At 50.4% G+C, this 10,371-nt stretch overlaps 1 protein-coding gene across 8 annotated transcripts in view; it reads right to left on the reverse strand.

Annotated features, from left to right (window-relative positions):
• The window catches only part of Snph (syntaphilin), a 43,248-nt gene extending 33,092 nt beyond the window's left edge, over nucleotides 1-10,156 (reverse strand). For 5 of the 8 annotated variants that reach the window (XM_034495725.2, XM_076929955.1, XM_076929953.1 and 2 more), the window contains exons 1-2: nucleotides 9,915-10,071; nucleotides 9,606-9,712 (exon numbers count right to left, since the gene is read on the reverse strand). The gene's annotated coding sequence lies outside the window, so the exon portion shown is untranslated. Of the gene's footprint in view, nucleotides 1-9,605 lie in introns of all 8 variants that reach the window. The other 3 variants (XM_034495724.2, XM_034495723.2, XM_076929958.1) reach the window with 3 other exon arrangements.
• Nucleotides 10,157-10,371: the final 215 nt, after the last annotated feature.

Raw genomic sequence — 10,371 nt, forward strand, 5'->3', positions numbered from 1 at the left:
CCAATTTGCCCCTCTGAGGCTAAGTTTAATTACATTGACCAGTTACCAATGAAGTAACAAGGCCAGGCAAATAACATGACTTGTTCACAGCAGGGACTAAAAGGGTTAACCAGGGCACCGTATTTGTGCTCTCCATGGCTGACCACTCAGAGAGTCCAATGAAAGGCCCAGTATGGCCTTAACCTGAGCCCTGCTCTTGACGGAACAGCTGATCTTGGGACCCTTCCAATACCCACCTCCTCTCAGTCCTAAGGAAGAGGCCAGTCTCCCCTCAGTCTTGGAGTTCCATAGAGGAACACATTTTTCTTGGAGGTAGCAAGAGAGCATCTCACCTCTGACCACACAGGGCCTAGCATGATGGCACAGGGCCGTCATGAGGTTCTGAGGAGGAGCTGCGGGGTTCAGAAGAGAATTCCTAAAAAGACAGCATTTGAGCTGAGCCTTGAACACAAGAAGATACCAGCCAGGAAGAAAGTTACATAATGAGAAACTGGGTGAGTGAAATAATAGAGGGAGGGAGAGAGAGTCCAGAGTGGAGACTGCTGATCTGGAACACATCAAGTCTAAGGTCGCCTAGGGACTTTTCTGAAGTCACACACCGTCAAAAGTCCTTTGGAGCTCTTAGCTTGTGCTGGTCATGAGCTTCCTTTGAAAAGCCCAGGTGAGAGCTCAGGAGTGAAGAATGGATACGTAAAGTCTCCTCTGAGAACAGAATGAGGGAGAAAAAGATCAAAAGAGAAGGGGAGATGGGAACCAGGGTTCTGGAATCAGACCTTTGATGATAGAGCATCCCTTTAGATCATAATGCTGTCCCTGGTGGGCTCTCAGGACAAGGCTGTAAAGTCCCACATTACTCAGCCTGCATGGGCAGTAGTGTTCTTTGTCACCTGGGGCTTTGAGAAGAGGAGAGGGGCTAATGCCTGGGGAAGGTGGTGACTGGGAAGCAGCTTTGGGGGGCTACCTGCTGCACCCTGGGCCCTTTTCACACAGGCTCACAGGAGAGGAAGGAACAATTGGTCCTTCTCTGGTAGATGAGAACACGGCCAACAGTATTCAATGATGCACCTCAAATCCCAGGCTAACAAACAGCTGGAAGTGAGTCAGACCTGATTCTGAAGCCAGCTCATCATAAACAGTGAGGAGCGCCCACAGCCTCTTCAGAGAATTGATCAGAGGCTTCTCAACACAGGCTCAGGACCCCAAAGGTGAGGGAGGTGTCCTTTGTCACACGATGTGTCTCACTGCAGAGGTGACATTCACCAGGCCTCGCTCACACTTAGCTCAGTATCCAAAGTCTGCCACTTCCAAAAGGGAAGGTGGTGTGTGTGTGAATGGTACAGGGAAGAGAGGGATGTGTGGGGATGAGAGGAACAGCACCAAATTGGTTTCCCTGTGAGGCTTTGGGGCAGATGTAGGATTTCCAGTGCCTCCATTGCCAGAGGGAACAGGGATGTGCCCTTTGCTGGGAGCCTGAGACCTAACACCAAGCTGGGATTCATCTGCTTTTCAGTCCTTCTTCTCTCTCCTCCCTCAGCCACTGCCAGAATTTTAGGTTCTCCTCCTCGAAGGCCTTCCTTGAAATACCAGCTGACAGCTGTTCTTTCTCCTGGGAACGTGAGTGGTGCCTACTGCTTGCACCACTGTGCCCTGCCCTGGAATCCGAGACCCTCTGCCCTGCAGGATGAGTCAGGCTCGACTGCTTCTCAGTACCACGTCGTCATCTCCGGAGCTCCCTCTAGGACATCCTGGCCTATGCGATCAGCCCTGATGCCGGAGGCTAGCTCTGAAGATAGATACATTATCCTTTTTACCCCTGTACATTTATTTTATGTTTTAGTAATACAGAGCTGCGTGCAGGCTCTCTCAGAGGTCAGAGCTGTTGGATCCCTTAGAAATAGTTACACATAGTTGTAAGCCTCCAGATGTGGGTGCGGGGAACCAAACTCACGTCCTCTGGAAGAACAGCACCTGCTCTTAACTGCCAAGCCTTCTCTCCAGCCCCAAGCATGCCACCTTATGGCTAGTTAGTTATTATCCTCACCTCAACAGTGAGAATGTGCTCTGGTCGGTGCTAGAATTTGCCTCCCTTGATGACACTTGGCAAGTACTGGGCTAGGTTCTGCCTTCAATGTTATGCAGGCTGTCTCCTATGACTGTGAATACCTGCAGAAGATCTCCCTGCAGAGTGCTATTTTGTCTCTACAGTATAGGAAGGCAGGAGGTCAGAGTCCTGACCCCTGCCATGTTGAGCATGAAACTTTGGGCCAACTCCCTCTAGAAGTCCCAGTTCCGTAACTGTGACAATGTGCTTACCCATGCAGTAGTAACATTAAACCATGTGGTCCTCCAATCAATAGCTATCCAGAGCTACTTAGATGGAGAATACTGCCTCAATGTCAAAACTATGCCGGTTCTGTTACATGGCAGCTACGTAATCTTGGACAACTGCTTCCCCTCCCTGAGCCTTACTGTTTTCCATATAGTGTGGATCACCTATGATAAAGGGCTTCACTTGGTGTTCTTTTGGGAGGCAGGGACTGAAAAGTGAACCCAGCCATGGTCTGGTAAACACACAAGTATGTCTCCACCTCTGACCCGCACCCCCGAGCCCTTAGATTCCTTAGCTGTTTCCCTTTCTCCTAGCCAGTCTGTATATTGCCTTTCATCTGTATTTGCCAAATCTCCCAGAACAGCTGCAACATGGCTGCATATGCAGAGTACATATCTGGTAGTAGCATTTCTATGTAGCAGGCCCTGTATATCATCCGTCCATCCATGTATCTGTCTGTCTGTCTGTCTGTCTGTCTATCTATCTATCTATCTATCTATCTATCTATCTATCTATCTATCCACCCATCCATCCAATTCAGCCAGGCTGGAGAGCTCCCCAAGGAAAGGAACCACACCTTGGACCTGAGACAGACAGTAGAATGGATGTAAATGAATAGTTGTATCTTTGCCTCCCCTGACATGTCCAGAATAGAGTCTTATCACATTAAGTTGCTTGATGAATATTTGATTAACTGGGGCCACAAGAATGCAACTGTCATCAGTGGCTTTCATCTGAATCTTGGAAGGCCCTAAAACCATGCTCCTGGGTTTCCTCCCGCTAAGTATAAGCTCCTCTGAGGCCCTTCTTTCAGAACACTCTAGGCTTCCTCTGCAACCAGAGCCCACTTTCCCCGAGTGGCCATGTGACAGAGTAGCACACAGACTGCCTGCTGGCTGGCCAGGTCATATTCCACTCAAGCAGAGGGCAGCAGTACCTCAGCTTCCAAAGACAGAAACTGCTTCATCAGGTGCCTTTCCTCAGGTCTCCAAGTGGCTGCGTCAGTCTTCACAGGCCACTCAATAAGACCCCATACTAAAGCTGCTGACTAAGCTTCTGGAGCCTCCATGGTAGGAAGCCTAGCTAGGGCCAGTTTCAAGTGGGTACCAGAAGCCTCAGTTCCCAGGCAGTCCTGACAGTGCTGTTAAAAGTAAGGGGCCTCAACTAGGGCCCTGGAAGTCATAGGCACAAAGCCAGTGAGTGCACATTGCCAAAGCAAGGTAACTTCCCAGCTTTGCGGAATGGGCCTACCCTAGCATGAGCCTGCCTTCCCAGACGATTTCATTCTCCACAGATCAGCCAGCAACTGCCAAGCACTGTGTGCCTCACAGTGAAGATCTTCCTCAGAGGTCACCAATGACCTAACAGTTCAATACGTGCATTGGAAATGTTACCTCACTGGTCCCATTTTTAAAACAGAGCGTCGTCATAGGAGTGTTCCAGAAATCTGCCTTACAGATCACCAGATCTGCGAAGAATGGGCTGGCATTCCTGTAGCCAAGAACAGCAGAGCAAGATAGCAACTGCCTCCTTCCAGAGAGCAAGCACTGCAGCCCAGCCTGCGTGCTGCCTTTGTAGAGAACTGCACCGGAGGGAGGCCCTTGCTTTGGCTTCTATAGGTGAACAGACCCTCTAATAACCTCAGCAGACAGAGTATTGTTGCCATTTTAGAGACAAGGAAACAGACTCAGGAAACAATATGAGGATTAAAGCCCAAGCAGCCTGACTCTGGCCAACAACAACACAAGGATACTTGCCTGAGATAAACTAAGGCAAATATGGATAACGAACCAAGGGCTTTTACATGTGTTATTATGGGGGCTAGAGAGATGGCTCAGTGGTCAAGAGCTTTGGTCGGTTTTGCAGAGGACCCATGTTTGACTTCCTGAGCCTACATGGTGGCTCACAACCACTTGTAACTCCAGTTTCAGGGGATCTAATGCTCTCTTCTGGCTTCTGTAGACACCAGGCATGCACCATAGTGCAGACACACATGCAGGCAAAACAGCCATACAAAAATAAGATAATTATAAAATGTATTTTCATCATCACCATCATCTGTGGTGCTGAAGAAGGATTCCATGGATTTGTGCATGGTGGGCAAGTGCTCTACTCTGAGCTATGCCCCCAGGCTACAACCAGGTTTTTAAAAAAGAAAAATACACATAGTTTGAGTGCTATCTTTCTGGTAGTAAAGACTGGGAGGTGTTCAGAGGCTCTTCTCTTACAATATGATAGTAAACAGAACTCTGGGTATCATCTGAAATGTCCTTATCTGGCAAAATAAACAGCTGGCCAAGCTAGGCTAGACTCCCAAAGGTACAGACTTTTGTGGACACAAGTCCTTGCTAGGTAGCCAGCCTGTCCCCATGTGACAGCAGGCTCCAGCTGCTCCTCCTGACCCAAACCCAAACACACAGGGATCTATCTATCTATATCTGTAGCATTCTGTCTTTCAAGGGGTGCCTTTGAATACAGCCATTCCCAGACATTATCCCTCGAGCAAATCCACAGAGCGTTTGTTCCTGCCTCTGGTTACATTATCTGAGTCTTCCTCAAATTACAGGTACCTGGTCCCTAGCCACTCCACCTCCCAGCATCCCTGCCCCAAAGTGATCCCAGAAGAAAACAGTTGTGAAGCCGGAGGGCCCTTGATCATATCTCTCTCTCTCTCTCTCTCTCTCTCTCTCTCTCTCTCTCTCTCTCTCTCTCTCCAGGGTTTCTCTGTGTAGACCAGGCTGGCCTTTAACCCAGAGATCCACCTGCCTCTGCCCTCTGCCCTCTGCCCTCTGCCCTCTGCCCTCTGCCCTCTGCCCTCTGCCCTCTGCCTCCCAAGCGCTGGGAGTAAAAGCATGCACCACCACTGCCTGGCTAACCTCTGACTCTCACTCTGCAGGTATGAAGAAGTAAGAGGCCTGGCATTGGGTGGACAACAAGGTGCAGGGAGGGTCCCAGTATTGGACTCCTCTTGCTGGCTCTTCCCACTGCACCAGGCCACCTCCCAGACACTCCTTTAGGGTTGGCTCAGCACTCAATTCAGAGGACAGTGCCAGGCATGTGACAAACACTTCATAAATATCCCATCCATTAAGAGATGTAGAGCAGCCTGGGAACACAGACTTCTGCAAGGACTCTTGGCTCAGTGTCACCAGCACTGTGCACCAGCTGCCCACCCCTAGGGCCTGGGTGGCCTAGACACAGAAAAAGCCCACATGACTCAGAAGTGTGTGTTCTTATTGGATGGTTCTGGCCCCTGCCCTTTTGAGAAATCTTGAGCAATGACTCAACTTCTCAAGGTAAGTGGTTCTTCCTCACGTATGAGACACTGAGAACTGTCTGAAGGAAAAGCTTTGAGTCTTCTGGGTAGTCACAGACACTACACAGAGTGTCTTCTGGGTAGTCACAGACACTACATAAAGTGTCTTAGGGGAGTCACAGACACTACATAGAGTGCCTTCTGGGTAGTCACAGATGCTACATAGAGTGTCTTCTGGGTACACAAGGTACAAAAAGACTACCTTCTGAGTAGTCACAGACAGAGTGTAACAATAGAAAAGTCACACTTCTCCCAAGTGTGGTGGCACATACCTATAATCCCAGCATGTAGGAAGCAGAAGGAAGAGGTTCAAGGCCAGCTTGAGACCCTGTCTCACAAAAACAAAACCAAACTTACCAGATCCTGCTTCTAGAAACCTCTAAGGACAGGAGAAGGTCTGACCCACCTAGGACAACTGTATAATTCAACTGAACAGTGTTACAGAGTAAGCATAACTTCAGAGTCCTTCAGACTCTGTTGCTACCTTCTAAGCTGCTGGGGGAAAGAACTCACAGGCCTCCAACACTGTTGGACCAGGAAGAATCTTATCATTATTCTCAAACTCAGTACAGGATTTAAAGATGCTAGCGACATCGGCTCTCCAGCTCTTCTTGACTCACCGGCTGGGAAGGACCAACTCCTCCCAGATTACGTTTATCAGTAGACACCTCCTAGACACCTCTTCATACTGGCATATTGGCCTTCTCGAAACTCAGGATTGGCTCCAGCTCTTTCCCATACCCATGCACTTGGCCCAGAGCCTAGCTAATGAATGATAGCAAACACTGAGCCCTGTTCAAAAGGACCGAGAATCCCTCTACCCTGTGCTAGAATAGGGTCACATTTAGACTCAGAGCCGGCCAACACATTCCATCTGTTTGAGCGATGGGGACACTGTCTCTCAGAGGGAGACTGGCTTACCCAAGGTGACCCAGTCTAAGGGAAGGCTCAAACTAAAAGCACTTCCTTGACTCCCAAGCCGACGTGTCCTCGGCTTCACACTTGCCAGGTCCTGTAGTATTTTAGTTGTCCAGCTCTGGGCAACACTCAGCCTGTCTGCCTGGCGTCCTCACTGCAAAATAGGTAAAACGATGCATGGAGCCTATACATTAGGATGATCTGAGCAGTAAATAACTGAAACCATGTTGGGATATCGCACAGGGAGCACCCAGAAGGCACATTTGTCATGGCTGTCATTCAGACCCAAGCCGTTCTCCTTGAGAAAGGGAAACCCTCTATCCATCAGCTAAGCAGAGCTCACGGCAAGAGCTCTGCAGCCCTGACTCACTCACTCCTCAGTTCAGCCCAGCACGCCCTCTGCAGCAGTCATCCTGGGGAGATGCCTGATCTGCCCTCATGATCCTTCACAGCTTTCCTGGCCCTGAACTCCACACCTGTGTGCAAGGGCACACACACACACACACACACACACACACATACACACCCCACACACCCCACACACACACGCTGAGCACACACATGCTACACACATGCCATAGCAGGGGATAGGTAGGAGGCAGCAGGATGTGAGACAAGGCTTCTGAGCCAGACAGACCACCACATCTTCCTGGGCTTCCCTACACACATCCCATATCTCTCCAAGCCTCAGTCTCCTTCTTTTCTAGCACATACAGTAAGGATCACCTACAGTGTGAAATTTTATTTAACAAAATTTCAGAACCAGAAGAAGCTCAGGGATCATCTAGCCCACTCTTCTCAGTACACAGACGGAGATGAACAAATACTAAAAACATTAAGGCCAAGGTCACACATTGAGGTGGCACTTGGATGGAGTCTGGGGCCTGGGTCTTCTGACCTTCTACTGCTTTCTGTATTAGCTTGGTTAGCTCTCCTGTGCAGCTCCCCTCCCTCGCACAGTGATGGTTGGAATCACTCTTTCCAATCATGTCTCACTAGCCAGTGCCATCTGGACCCTGACTGCCAACCTCAAATTCTCAGGCACATCTGGCAATAATTGTATATTGCCATTAGTAATTATTAGTAATCTCAATATATACTAATCTGAATATTAGTATTCTCGATATGATGGCAACCAACACCCATGCAGCATCTGACCTTTGAAAGCCAACTCACCACAGTTTTTTCCCCAATACAGCTGGTGTGGAGGCATCATCTTTTCAAATGCATTTAACTCAACACTTATTAAGTACCTACTTTATGCCTTGTCATGGGCCAGAGGCTGGAGACCGAGAAGCAAAGACTGGGCCTCTGCCAGAAGGAGCGCATGGTCTAGCAGGGATTTAGGGCAGAAGGGATGGGAGGGTGCATCCCACTTTTTTGACCTAACTGGTACTGCAGCAAAAGCTCCACCCCACCCTGTTGGCAATCTCCTTTATGTTGCTGGGATAAAATAGAGCTAGACAGGATGGGTGGTCAGCTGCAAATGACAACAGGAAGGAAATAGAGACTAGGACATATGGGTCCCAGAACTTGACTTTCTTGCTTCAGTCTCAGAAGAGATTATTCTAGGGAAGGCAAGGACTGAGATCTGCGAGCCTGGCTCCTGCTCTCTGCCAGCACTCAAGACCCATGTGCTTCTGTTCCCGTGGGATGCCACCCATGGGTGACAGGGTCTTCCAAGCCCATGGCTGGGTTACGCATGACTGCAAGCAACCATCATTTGCTAGAATTGTCACAGCTCTTGTGATGAAAATATTTTCATCTCCTGGTTGCTCTGGAAGAGTCTGGTGGACCAAGGAAGAACCCCTCTTTCTCCTAATTTGCCTTCAAATTCTGAATCCTTGAAAATCAAAGGTGTATGTCAAGCCATTATCGCAAGAGCTTCCATATGAATCTCACATCACCCTTAGAACTCTGAGCAGACAGGTTCACAGGTGAGGGAATTAAGGTTGGGGAAGGGAAGTAACTTGTCAGGGCAGGAGTATCACCATAGACTCCTCTGATGCCTCTCCAGTGATGTGAGACCCACAAGGTCAACATTTCACTCCAGAAGCCCAAAGCCAAAGGAGATTAACCAAGGGCCCCCCAATTATTTCAAGGACCTAAACTTAAATGGTTTTAATAGACAAGTCTCCAGAGTTATTGAAGTCACACTCAAGTGGGTATATTGAAATTGTACGGATCACCTAGCCCAGCCCCTGCACTTAACAGACAAGCATACAGACACCCACACCCAAAAAATTGTAAGATGGCTACTTGGATCCAACCAGCAAGTTAAGGCCCAGAACCTCAGGCTCTCTCACTTCCTTACACCCCTCGACTTGCAGGGGCCAGTATTTTCTGGGAAACTCCTCTAGCCCACCCAAGTCTGTACACCCAGTTGGGCAGAGAAGGCCAAGGAAACAGGCAGCATGTGACCAGCTTCTCCACCCCTGCAGAGTTGAGGCAGGGGAATGTGGGGACTTTTCAGGCTGGCAGGTGTTGCAAGCCGTCTGGCTCCCTGCTAGGGAGTGGAAAGAGAAAACAACATACACCACGGAAGCTCCAGGGAGACTGAGGCAAATTTCCCACTCTAGGGATCATGGGAAATTCTGCCAGATCTACTGCAGGGCTCTGATGTTTTTCAGTGGGCAAGATAGGAAGGCAATCATAGGCTCTTGACCTTGGGGTGGGTGTGCAGTTCCAAAGAGAAGCTCACATGTTTGCGGAATGCCAGAAGAGAAAAACAAACAGGAAGGGAGAGGGGTTAGTTCCCTAAAACCCACCTAGTAGATGTCAAAGAAGACCTTGGGTGTCTTCCCTACTGAAATCATCATCCTCTAATTAATTAGTAAATTTCACGTTAGGGAGAGGGGTGCTGCTAGGGAGAGGGGTGCTTGCGAGGATGTAGAGGAATGGAGGGAGGCTAGGGATGAGTCACGTTAATCCCCTCCTCGGCTGGTGCCCCTACTGGATCGCGCCGCAGCAAGCGGTCTCAAGCTGCCTCAGGCGGCCGCGGAGCCACGGAGGTCCCCTCCCGCCCCGCCGCGGCCTCCTCACCTGGGTCCACTCGCCCTCCGCAGTCCCGCCGGCTCGCACGACTCCCGCGCCACTTGGCGCAGCGCCTCTGCAGTCGCCGCAGCAGCCGCCTGGCGGTGATCAGCAACCTGCGGCGGTGGGGAAGAGAGAGACAGGGGCGGGTGAGCTCCGGTGGCCGCAGCCCGGCAAGCTCGGAGGACACGCTGCCCGCCGCGGGCTAGGGCAGCTCCTGTGCTTGGCCGGCGCCCCGCACCCCAGCACTTGCACTCCTGGGTGCGGCGGTTGAGGCTGGGCGGTGGGCCCGGAGGTCCCCGGGGTCCTTGTCATCACCTGCGAAGGCTTCCATGGTTTGGGCTGCCCCAGGAGGGCAGCCGGATTGCTCTCCGGAGCCCCAGCTGAAGGTGGCTAGCGGGTGCTTGCAGGGGCTGGGGCTGCCGGGAGGGAGAGGTGGAGGGCGGGGGAGGAGAGGTGGATGGAGGGGATGAGCCAGTCGGCTGCTCGCCGGCAGCTGCGTAAGCCTCCCGTCTTCACTTTCCTTCTTAAAGAGATAGTTGGTTTCGCTCTGAGAGCCCTGGAGCCAAGACATCAACAAACAGGCTTGGGGTCCTTTATTACGTCCAACTAGCTGTTGAGCAGAGGTGGAGGATGGGGAGAACTTCAAAGGGTGTGTATCCCTTCAGCTTCTGGGCCTCAGTATCTCACTTCCTGGCACACATTAAGTAGTAATATTACCTGGACTCTTTTAGAAACATTTTTTGACCCCCTAAACCAATTTGTGAGTGACGAG

The sequence above is a fragment of the Arvicanthis niloticus genome, chromosome 2, assembly GCF_011762505.2.
Source record: "Arvicanthis niloticus isolate mArvNil1 chromosome 2, mArvNil1.pat.X, whole genome shotgun sequence".
NCBI classification, from domain to species: domain Eukaryota; kingdom Metazoa; phylum Chordata; class Mammalia; order Rodentia; family Muridae; genus Arvicanthis; species Arvicanthis niloticus.